Here is a 12,702-nt window from a genome sequence, read left to right as displayed (position 1 = left end):
AAGAAAGACCATTACTGAATGTTACTGAATACACTGAAGGGAATGTTATGGGAAAATGCTAGTCATTGTAAAAACGACCATCAGTATCTATTCCTACACTCTGAGTAATGACATATAGTGAAAAATAACTTTCTACTACTTTTAAGAATTCACTGGATACGGTATTCTGAATATTACTGTGCTATCTGCTGTTTGAGACTATTAAAAGGGTAAGGAAGCTGCCATTGTGCTGTAACATTTTCTGCTTATGAAGTTTCCCCACTTAAAGGCTTATGGAGAACATTACCATAATTCACCCAGGACAGGGTGCTTCCAAACAAGCCACTACTCAGAGCAATAATTAGCATTACACTCAATGAAGAGAGTTTCAGGAAATTAGATTATTCTATGCTAATTGGAGTACACCAAGTTGAGCATTACAAAGCGGAATTGCAAAAGGCATAATTATAGCAGGAATAAACATTTCCTTGTGCAAAACCCACTGCCAGCCTTGCACAGCCTTCCAACAGCCAGAGACACTGGCAGCCCCTGAGCCAGGGACTCAGTCTGGACCAGCAAGATGGTTTGGAAGCAAATCCCTTTTCTCTACATTTACCACATGCAGGTTTGGCTCTTGGAAAGGTTTTGGTTGTGTCAGCTCTCAGAGGATGTTCAAGTGCAAGCACTACTCCAGATGTGCTGCAGCACTCAGTGGAACACATCCTGCAGCAACTGGAGCACTACAACATCCTCTAAGGTGCACCCAGGGCTCTCCCCTTCACAGACTTTTCCAGCAGCCAAACAGTTCAGCGTAGGAGCACAGACCAGAGCTCATCCATAGCACTTCATCCCATGTGAAAGGAGTGAGGAGCATCAGTACCGGCTACTTCAATCCCATTTTATCATGTTAAATTCCCTGCTAACATCAACACAGCCCCTGCCTGCCCAGCAGTTCATGCCAATATAAAATGCCCCCGTGTTGAAGCTCCATTTCATCTACTCATGGTCAAGGGGTTAAAGCATGTGCACAGAGACAAGCAAGAGTTTCTAACAAAACCCTGTTTTTCCTCCTCCCCAATAAGCCTTTGTTTTTATCACTGTAAATCTAAAAGGGAAAAAAAGGTCTGTTATTGGAGGATTAACTATTTGACTCAATAACTCATTAAAATTCCTCCAACTTGGCAAGCTAAGAAATATTGACTTTTCCTGACTTGTAATAAACTAGAAGGTCAAAGCATCTCTGAGCAGTGCAAAAAGTACAGTCCATGGTGTTCCAGAAGTTTTGCAAATTATCCTCAGAAATGGAAATTTGTGACATCAGGGAGACCTCACTGTAAAGTCCATATTTTGTATTAGTGCCTGCTCTAAATCAGAGCAGCCCAAAGCATGAAGACATGAGGAAGCTCTGGTCAAGCATCCTCTTCCTCTCAGTGGCAGGACCTGCATCTGTACAGGCACTTGGCCTTTCCGTGTCAATGTGCCTCAAAAGACATGTTTTGGAGATTGTTGTTGATATGAGAGCTATTTAAAAATCAAGATTCAGGAGCTATTATTATCTGTATAAATGTAATTCAGGTAAAACTACAGCAAAGACCTTTGTGGGCTGCCTTGATCACTAAAAATTGATCTCTCAGAGCTTGCACCAGCCAAGGACTGTGTCATGCATCTCACTGAAGGTTATTGCTGCCTCCTCATTCAAGGTGGCCTGCTCTGATTTAATGCACCAGGCCACATCTGAGCAGGTGACAGCTGCACCCTGCCCTGACAGCAGCAAAAACGCTCTTAGGAGACTCAAGTATTTTTGGTATTTTGATTTTTAATATAAAATTTGCGTAACTGAAGACAAACGTTTTTATTAGAATGGGATTTTAAAGTTTTTTAATGATACATCGAAAATTTGTTAAAGAACCAGCTCATAAAAAAATATAAAATACTTATTCATTCCTTCATCCATCCTGGTTACTTTGGAAAAACCCCAGAAACCCTGGCTATATTTATGCCTTATCCATTTTGTTCAGAGTTTAATTTACTCTGTGTTCCCAGACAGACAACTCCTGGTTAAACAGATTAGTTTGGTAAGGAGATAAGAAAGATACCCCTCAAACAGCCAGGAAGGAAATATTCAAGTATTCGGGAATCCTGATGTACTTCTCCTAGTCCAAGTCCTCTGAATCTGTGTACCTGCAAGCAGAGTGCTAACATGGGTTTTCTTTGCCAGAACCTCGTAATGTTGACAGCAACTCTTTAATGCAATTATCTTTTGCATAATCCTTTGAAGAACTGAAGCTCCCCACAAGCTCATTCAGATGTGCCAATGGACCCTCTGCCCAGCATGGACAGCAACAGGGTGTGAAACAGAACAGAGCAGTGTAAATGGAGAGGAAAGGAAGTGTTTGACTGTACAAGCACTGTTATCTTTATCCAAGTAACTAATTAATCTGGAGCAGCACCAGGAGCCACGGAAAAGGACTTTCCTTGATTGCATCAAGGTGGATCCCACAGGTAGGATACTGGTGTGCACCTCACAGGCATGAAACATGCCTTCCACTGCTTTTTTTTAGAACTATTAAAAGTGACTGAATTCCTCACTCTTACAAGGATTATCAAAAACAGAAATGGGAAAGGTAGTCAAGTGAAACTACCAACTACCTGCACAAAGTATTTATGAGCCCCACTGTACTGCATGGAAAAGGCACAATTTATTCAATTCATTAGTTGCAAAGAAAGTAATTTACATTGGTTAAAAATTTATCATCTTGCAGAACAAGCCACTCTTCAACATTGATTAACTATACTCAACATGGCTAGAGTCTGAGGTGTTACACTGTATTAAGGCCAGAAGGATGGACAGAGGAAGCCCAGTCTCATACACCCATGAACACACTTGACTTTTCAAATTAGCTCCCAGTTGCCCCTGAGAAATTTTGAGTTCCAGTGGAAAACTGACAAGAGTTTGGTACAGGAAGGAAATAAGTGAGTTCAGGAATTTCATAAGGCTGGCTAACAGGCTGCCTGCATATCAAAGACTTTAATGAGGAAATTAAGATGTTCCTGCCACGCTGGAGAATGCACATCCTCTAACTGCTCATTAATTCTTACAGACAAGGACCTCATCTACCTTTTGCACACCACTAAATGTGTTACAGATCAAACTAAGGCTCACGTGCTTTTTTTTCTTCACTCCCAAATACAAACCTATTCCTTACTTCCTCAAAACTCCCAGAGGAAGGTTGGGTTCAGGACAAGTACTGGTTTCACTTAGGACCAACCAGACAAACCCACCACAGATAGCAAACTCAAAAACCAAACAGCTCTATCATACCACTGCTCATTTATAGCAGAAGTGTAAATTACTACCTTTACATGTAAAAAGCGAGTTTGCCCTCAAGTAACAGTGAGCTCCAGCAGGCAGCTGGGCATCCAGGTTTATTGCTGAAGGAAGAAGTTTAGACATTACATCAGAGCTAGGGCTAAAACTAGAAATTTCAATTATATATGACTGAAACTGGAAGCTTCTGTACCAAGTCCTTCCAAGGCAATGCTGCACCTTGCAAGTGTTATATTAAAATAAAAATAAAATCAAACTATCTATGACAGTGATACACACAGATTTATAGTTCGTGTATTTACATACATCTATTCACACACAGATTATACACAGCCACACACTTCCCTTGCCACAACTCATTTTTGCTGATGACACAAAGTCAGATGCAGCATAGCTTCCCTAAACTGCAAAGCTGCAGCATAGCTTTCTAAACCTTCCTTAACAGCACATCTTAAGTATATCTTGAGTACCTCATGGTTGGAAGCAGCCAAAGTTGAGCTGCATATTGAGCCTGGCTTATGATCAGCAAGCAAATTGTGTGCTGCATTTGTTGCTGCTGTCACAATACAGTAAGAAAGGAAACAAAGCAGGACTTTCATAATTGTCTGCTCTGAGTTTCTGGGTTTTTCACTGCATGCCTGACATGAGAGTGGAGAGGCAAAAAAGCCGTGGTAAATCACCTGGGCAAGGCAACAGCAATTTCATTGTCTCTGTTACTAGCCTTTGTTGCTATAATTTATTTATTTTTATAAAGCAAAAATGGTGACTTGTCCTGGAGAATTACACAGAGAATAAAATATGTTTCAAGCATATGATTGCTACAGATACAAATTATTTTCTTTCAAGATGCACGAGACAACTCTGTGTGTTTGTGCACATTTTGGAGCAGGATGGAGAGGGACACATCAGCCTTGGAAGAGGAAGACAGAGAATCAATCATTTTCACCATATTAAAGGCTCTACATGAAACAAAAGGCAGGATAATATGGAAATCCTCCTCGCAACAAAAGTTAGCAAGACTTCCCACACAGTCATGTTATTTCAGGAGGATTCACAGAGTTTTAAAAAATAAAACCAACCCCAAAAGGAAAGGAAAATAGACTCTGGAAAGAAGGGTTGTGACAAATAGTTGCACCAAGGACACCACAATGAAGGGAACTGCTTAATCTGTGTCTGCAGTTTAATATCAAATGAAAACAAATTGTAATTGCTCAGCAGAAGCTCAATAACAGCAAGCAGTTATTCTGCAAACAACACCAAGGAAGCACTCAATACTATAGAAAAATTTTCTGCATCAATTTTTACATCTGAAAATGGGAACTGATGTTACCTTCTGTATCTGTTAGAACTCTGAAAACCATTGGAGGTCATATCATGAAAAGGCATTTGAAAATCAGAAGTAACTATGCTATTCTTAGTGTGATTAGCCTAATTTTGCCCCATTTCAAATCCATCTAACCACTATGAGATCAAAAGCTTAATCAAATATTATTTTTGGATGGTATTGTGGTCTGTGAGGGTACTAACAGGAAAAAGAGACAAAAGACATGTAGAGATGAAAAGATCCAAACTATGTAAAACATACACAGAGATTACCGAGGAAGAAACACCAACCCAGGTATGAGACCATATATATTTAGACCTTGCCATGAAACTTTACCATGCACAATTTTCCTGATTGTTCTCTTCTCAAAAGAGCTGACAAAGAGGCAATTCATAGAATTGCTCTTTATTAAATGTTTATCTAAATTTACCTTTGATATGTACCGCACAACGAAGGCAATTTTATTACATTACTCCTGTGCAGCAAGTATAGACACAAACGTAAATTTGTGCAGTCCTCATTGGCATCACACCTCTCCCTGCGTTTATGAGCTGCTTAGCAGGTCCTCACAACCAGCTGGACAAGAAACAGCACAATTTTAGCAGAAGATTAATATATTTCCTGCATTTATCAGAAGGATTAAATGTTCAGGGCCAGGCTGGACACTGTTTGGAGCAACCTGGCCTAGTGGAAGGTATACCCAGCCACGGCAGAGGAGTTGGAACAAGATGAGTTTTAAAGTTCCTTGCAACCCAGACCATTCCATGATTCTGTGATTTAATTCAATGTTTCCTTGGCCACCCATATTTCCAGTGCTGTGAGAAACCCAGTGAAGCATAGTAGCAACGTGCTTATGCACGTGCACATGGGCACTCACGTATTTTACTTGATTGTGGTTTTCATTTTCTCAGTATTCCACAGCCAAAAAAAAGGCTGAAAATGTACAGTCTCAGATCTGGAGGGAATAGATCACATTAATACTTTGGTTCCTTTGGTATGATACTCCATATCAAATGAATAGATTCTTTGCTTATGCACGTGCACATGGGCACTCACGTATTTTACTTGATTGTGGTTTTCATTTTCTCAGTATTCCACAGCCAAAAAAAAGGCTGAAAATGTACAGTCTCAGATCTGGAGGGAATAGATCACATTAATACTTTGGTTCCTTTGGTATGATACTCCATATCAAATGAATAGATTCTTTGGAAGGAAGGCAATAAAATTCCCATGGGTCACTGCTCAAAATCAGTCTTGCTGCCTTTAATCTTGCTCATGAATCTTGTGTCTGTCCCATTTCTTCACTCCTACTCTCAGGACCAGCCTGGCTTCCCTTCCTTGTTTTCAGTGGGCTTTTATCCTTTGTGCCATGTATCTTTATGTTATTCCTTCAGTGAAATTCTTGTGACAGAGACTAGGGGGAGGTTACAATCCAATAATAAAATAGCTATAGATGACTTGCCTGTTTTCATGTCGATTTCTCCAATTACATTACCAGTGGAGCTCTTGAAGGGAAGCTGAACAGCCTGGATCCTTCCCAGCTGTTAACCATTAAATCTGGCCATGGATGTTGCCTTTGGTTTGCTCCCTGCTCCCCTCTCCTCCTGGACACACAACCCAAGGCTTTTCCCCCACAAGATGGTCACACCTCCCCTGGCTCCTCCACCATCACCATGAACCCAGAGACCTTTGCACAGCTGCCCCCAAAGCTCCTTGGAACCAAGCAGAAGTCTCTCACTTCCACCTACTTTTCAAAATCTGATTCCACAATTTTCACAATTTTACCCTCATTTGGATAATTTCTACTTGGAGGAGGGTGAAATCGATAAACTAAGTGTAGTGGGATATGCTGCAATGGCAGGGAACATGCTTGGCCATCACTTACAACACCTATGTAAAAACATCTTGTAGTATTATCAATGGTTCAAAACCAAAAGACACCTAGGTGCCATCTGAGGAGCATTCTTCAGTCTCACAGAAATCTCTTCGTTCCTATTTTTTCACTCACTACTTTGTGGTAAGACCATTTATCAGAAAATAAATAAATTTGTTTACTGTATGCCTATTTTACCCTTATATATGCACAAACACAATGTTATTTCAGATTGGATAGATAGACCTTTCCAGTTTCCTCCTTATTTTCTCATTCAGACATCAGTTTATAGTGCTCATTGAGGCCCAAGAACAGAAGCAGAAAGACAGCTCATCACTGTGTTTGTGTCAAAAAAAAGAATATTATCCTGATTATTTTTAATTGGAAGATATTTATAATTAATACCCATTCAGTTTCCTTATTACACTATTCTTGAATTCAGCTCTACATAAATTAAAAAACCATCTGACTTGCACCAAACTGTTCAAATGCCACTGCAGGAGGTTTCACCATGGCAGGTTAGAACCCTCCATTAGTGCCACCACAGTGTCAGCACTTCCAGAAGCATTTCCTTTTCTTTAAGAGGTGCATGTCACATACTTCAACCTTACAAATGAAGTCATGTTCTTGATGAACATCTTTAAAGCTTTGTTTAAACTCAGCCCAAAGCTGTATTAAGAGACAGAAACATGAGATAGAAAAGGATGGAGGTTGGCAGTGGCTACAAGCTCAATATAAAGTAATTAAGTCACGGGATCACAGAATGGTTCGGGTTGGAACCGACCTTAAAGCTCATCTTGTTCTAACCTCCTGCCATGTGCAGGGACACCTTCCACTAGACAATGTTGCTCCAAGCCCCATCCAGCCTGGCCTTGAACACTTCCAAGGATGGGGCAGACACAGCTTCTGGCGGCAACTGGTGTCAGGGCCTCAGCATGCTCACAGGGAAGATTTTTTTCCTAGTATCTAATCTAAATCTGCCCTCCTTGCTTGATCCCATCACTGGAGATAAGGTAGACCATGCTATGAAGGGGGAAAAAAATCTTTAGGATGGTAATTTCAAAGAACAACTCAGGTCTATTGAGAAAATGAATCTATAGAGTCTTTTACTGTCACTTCCTTCTCCTGCCCCTTCATCCCAAGCAGATTAATTTACAAGGGTAAAAGCTTCCAGATGGAATCTATCAATAGTTGCATCTATGTACAACTTGCAACACTTGTCATTTACTACTACACATAAAGGAAGGCAGACAGCTCTGCGTGAAAATTAGGGACTGGATTCACTTTGTGAGTCTATTTCTGAGAACTGATGCCTTTCTGTAGAAGTTGACATTTGCTGGAAATAAAAGGGGACAAAATATTAAAGCTATTTAGTTGTAATGGGATTTGTATTAGTGCAGGTGTTTTGTGTTTGGGTGGTTTTTTCTCCTGGGTAAAGCAAAACTCGTATTTTACTCATGGACACTTTCCTTGACTGAGGAGCAGCCCCAGCAAAAGGATTAGTGCCCCTCCTGCATCACACCTAAATCAGCATAAACCTCCAGCTTGAAACATTTGAGGCTACACAGTGTCTTTTCACATTTTTTTCCCCAAGACATTTCATTTACGTTTTCCCAACTAGATGCCTTAGAGCCTCACAGATTATGAGTGCCGGAGTGTTACCATATAGCCCAAGTGTGAGGCAGGAGCCAAACAGGTCCATTATGGGGAGAATAACAATCACACAAATACTGAAGAAAGATGTTTTATATCTGCATCGGGACACAGATGAAAGGATATCTTATAAAATAGTTTTCCTAGAATCATAGAATGGTTTGGGTTGAAACGGACCTTAAAGATCATCTTGTTACAACCCCCCTGCCATGGGCAGGGACACCTTCCACCAGACTGGGTTGCTCCAAGCCACATCCAGCCTGGCCTTAAACACTTCCAGGGATGGTGCAAAGCCGACATGTGAGGCACACTGCTGGCAGCATGTCCAGGACTGCATCCCACCTTGGGATTGCCTTTAAAAATTAGTAAGAACAGGATGTGCCTTTAAAATGTTCTCTATATACATTATGCAGTGCTTGTCTGTTACGGTTCATAAAAACTCAGGAACAAAACACATCTGAATGATAGCAAATCCAAACAAACTCAACATCTTCCAATGGGACAGTCATGAAGACAAATGTACATATTGCACTGAGACTGCAGATAACCCTAAAATGAACCCAGTTCTGCTCAATGGTGGCATCTGCTCAGCAACTCAAAGGTTGTTCTCAGATCATTGCTCAAGCCAAGCCATGGAGCAAAAGCTGCACTCAGGTGTGTGCATGGCTAGGCAGAGCGAGTTGCTTTTAATTGCGATGTTACCAACATATATAAAAAAAAATACGAACATCCCCCCCAAATTCCTGACTCCAGATGTGCCCCAGCAGTTCCCCTTGCTCTAGCACAAGAGACTGCAGTGCCCCAGGGTTTAATTCAGTGCTGGTCAGTGAGCATGAGCAGGAAATGTTCCAGGAGCTTGAAACCAGACCGAAACATCTCCACAGGCCAACACCAATCAATAACAATTTGCAATCCTCTTTCCCATTCTCTGTTATTGTTAATGAATTTCTGTTCCAAGACTAAGAAATAAGGAGAAACACTATTTTTAAAGCAACTGCATGCATGTCTTGTGCACCTAGTGCTACTTTTGTAATTCTCCACTTGTTTAATTTTCTATTTGTTGTCTAATCCAGCACACCATGAAACTCCAGGACACCGGTATTTTGTGGACACAGCATTTTCTTTAACTCCATCTGAAGACAATGTTAACACATGGAAAGATTCATCTCATATAGGATAAACCCCTTGAGTCTGTCAGCAAGTGCCAGTCAGACCTAACAGCCATTGTTAATACCCAGCCTTTTGAGGCTCTCTCCCCAGGGCAAATCTATTTCTCACCCCCTCCCTGAGAATTTCACTTTTGCATCAATAATGGAAATTACCCTGACTGTGATTAAAGATTTATCTCCTCTGAATATGAGATTTCAAGATCACTTCCTACTCCTGAAGTAAATAGCCCAGTATACCTTCACTGTCTTTTCCCAGTCCTGCCACATCACCCCAACCTGCACCAAGCAGTGTTAAGTATATGCATCAACATCTTAAACTCCTAAATTCAACAAAAAGACATCTTTTTTAATCCCCACTTACCCTCCAGCAGTTACTTTTCCCTGTGCTCTTCTACAAAGGAGGACAGCAGAATTAATGCCATTTCTCCTGCATTACAAACCTTTTACTCTCTCTGTATTTGCTCTGTGCTGAAGAAAGCATTTTAAAGTGCATTTACCTGATGGAAGAGTTATTGGCTACCAAAACTACTGAAAGGATAACACAGTAAGATGAAAAAAAACGACTAAAAAGCAATTTCGAAAGTGAAAAGCCTTTAAACTTCATATAATGTTAAAACTGGGTCTGAAGGAATCAGTGCAGAAATGGAGCATTAGCACCAAAATGCTAAGATTAGCTGTTTTTTTTTTTTTTTATTGTTAGGAGTAGAATAAATCACTGGTTTCTCAGGTTGAGACTCACAATCTAAAAAGAAAAATTAAGAAGAGATAAAAAAATACATAAAAATCCATAACTGAGTAGGGGTTTCTGCAATGGCTGTATTTTTGTTTCAAACAGTTTTAATTTAATCAGAATTTTCTTAGTTTGTACAGCTGGGCATCTGGTTTGGGAAATTACCCAGGAGGGCAGAGCCCCTTCCCCTCACCCCACAATGAGCTTTTTCCTTTCCATGGCATAAGTGCTCGTCCACAGCCATGCAAAGAGTCCATCCAGGATTTTTCCTGCTGCCAAACAAAGACAGCAGCCTGAGGAGTGTGGAAACACTCCTCAGTCACCCACACCAGGAAGGTGTGGGGAGAGCTGGATCTGAAAGGGTGGATGTAAAATAAGAGTACGTGTATTCACTCCCTTCCCTTTGAAAGTGCTTTGTACACTGAATAAAAAGGAGCAACAACTGATAAAATCAACTGAACACTGTTTCCCTTCAAATACAAAGGTACCAAAAGAAAACAAGAGGGTCACATTTAATAGCAGAAGAGGAAAAGCTTGGGATAAAAAGCTGGAATTAGGAGCAATCATCAGTCATCAACATCAGAGTACACTGGGCAAAGGCACCATTATGGGGCTTTTTATTCCTTTAAGAAAGGGAACAGAACAAAAGGCATTTTGGTGCAGGGCATGTTGTTGGGCTGATCCACATGGATATGGCACAACTACACCAAGAGAGGAGCACAAGGTGAGCATAGACACCTGGGAGCTCAAGACAGTGGTTACATCTGCACACAGGTGAGATGATGAATGCCATGAAAACCTCAGAAAACCAGTGGCACCAGTTCAAAGAGGAGAGATGAGATGCCCGGCACAAGCCAAGAACAGGTAAGCACCATATTTTGGATAGGAGACTGGAACTGGGCTTTTCTACCGGCTTATAGTTCAAGCTCATTCCTTGATGCCTTAGAAAAATGAAGTAAATCTCCTCATTGTAAAAAGGGGGGACAATTCAAGAAACTCCCTGGTCTGTCACTCCAGTCTCTGTCATTGCCACTTGTCCCTTTGGATCAGCACACAGAGCTCTCAGGCAGCTTGGAGGGAACAAGGCAATGATGAATCAGACAAAAAGAAAGGAAAGAGGGGCAGTGTTTCCACCAATCCCTGGATGACTGACCAGAAAGGAAAAAAGCAGTGAGAGTCACTACATTTGACTCTACAGGAATAAAGGGAATAAATACATACATACATACATACATACATACATACATACATACAAATAGTAAATAGGAACATCCTGTGCCAAGGACACAGCTCTTCTCCATAAGCACATAGAGCTCAAGTGATGAATTTATCAGCAGAGACGCAGCTGGTACTGCCCTTTGACAACACACCCAGGTCCCCCCACTCTGCAGATCCTATCCAGGACCTGCCAATGCCTCCAGTCTGGCGCGCTGGAATATTCTGCAGCTCATCACAGCAGTACAAGAGCCCAAAGCTTGCAAAGGAAATACACAGGTAGCATGGCAGGGATGACTGGAAATGCCTGGGGAAAAAAGTTCACTTCCAAAAACATTTGCTTTAGAGACAAAAATTGTGTTTGATCCCCTCCTGCCTGGCTCTTCCCATCACACCATGGCTTGGAAAAGGCTGACAGTCCCCATCTATGGCTGGGCAGTGCGTCCCCATGTGTGGCTCCATCAGACCCACTGCAGCACAAAACTACTTCAACCCATTCATAACAGAACATTACATCCAGCAGCCAAAATCCAGCTGGCATTTTGTGCTCACAGTAAATAGGATTACTGGCAGCAATGAAAAGTGAAGTCCTCTGCTGAACAACACACTGGGGATAGCAGCTGCTTTCCAGCCTTGGACTGTAAATACCACCTTGCCAAAGCTTTCTGTACTAATGGGGCCTATTTTCTCTATAGGAAAGGAAAAGGCAGGAGAATTCAATTTTTATGCTTCCGAGTCTCCTATTGATGTGCATGTGTTCAGCTGCTCCTGCTCCCATTAACACCCAGCATGTGAGATTCAAACAACTTCAGAGCTGCTACAAGCTGAGGTTTTTCACGATATAGAACTCATGTTAAAAAAAAAAAAAGGGAAAAAGGTGTTATTTGAAAATTTTCTGCACTAAATAATGTAGCACAGCTTTGACTTAAAAACTTGCATTTCTCAATGGAAATATTTGTCTCTACCTAATGGACAAACCAGAGCTGCCAACTATTCATGTTCATAATCCTCACTGACACCAATGGGAGCTGCCTTTGCAGAGCAGGTCCCCACAGGGATCCTGGAGGGTGATTTACCGACTCCAACATGACCTGCAGGCGCTAAATCGCTGCCTCCAGGTTACTCAGGTGGAAGAACATGCACAGTGCCCAGTTGGGGGAGAAAGAGGTCTGAGACTGTCAATAAAAAAAAAAAAACCCTTGGGTCTCACAGTGAAATAGAGTGAATGACCAGCTGGCAAGGAGGGGAGAGGGGAAGAAAAAGGAAAATGAGAAAAAGGCAAATTGCTCTCTGTGTGATGGCAGGAGTGATCCTGAACTGCAGTCATGTTTCCCAAAGTTCACTGAGTTAAAGTCTTATTTGCCTCAACAATGCCCACTTTAGTGGCTAAAACATATAAAACAATTAAAAATTACAATATCTCTTCCCATG

The 12,702-nt window shown here is 41.3% G+C and overlaps 1 protein-coding gene across 8 annotated transcripts in view; it reads right to left on the bottom strand.

Annotated features, from left to right (window-relative positions):
• FSTL4 (follistatin like 4) overlaps positions 1–12,702 on the bottom strand; it is a 217,575-nt gene that overhangs the window by 151,857 nt on the left and 53,016 nt on the right. The window lies entirely within an intron of this gene.

Source organism: Aphelocoma coerulescens, chromosome 13, assembly GCF_041296385.1.
Source record: "Aphelocoma coerulescens isolate FSJ_1873_10779 chromosome 13, UR_Acoe_1.0, whole genome shotgun sequence".
In the NCBI taxonomy this organism is placed as follows: domain Eukaryota; kingdom Metazoa; phylum Chordata; class Aves; order Passeriformes; family Corvidae; genus Aphelocoma; species Aphelocoma coerulescens.
This window is presented reverse-complemented; position numbering and strand designations above follow the sequence as displayed.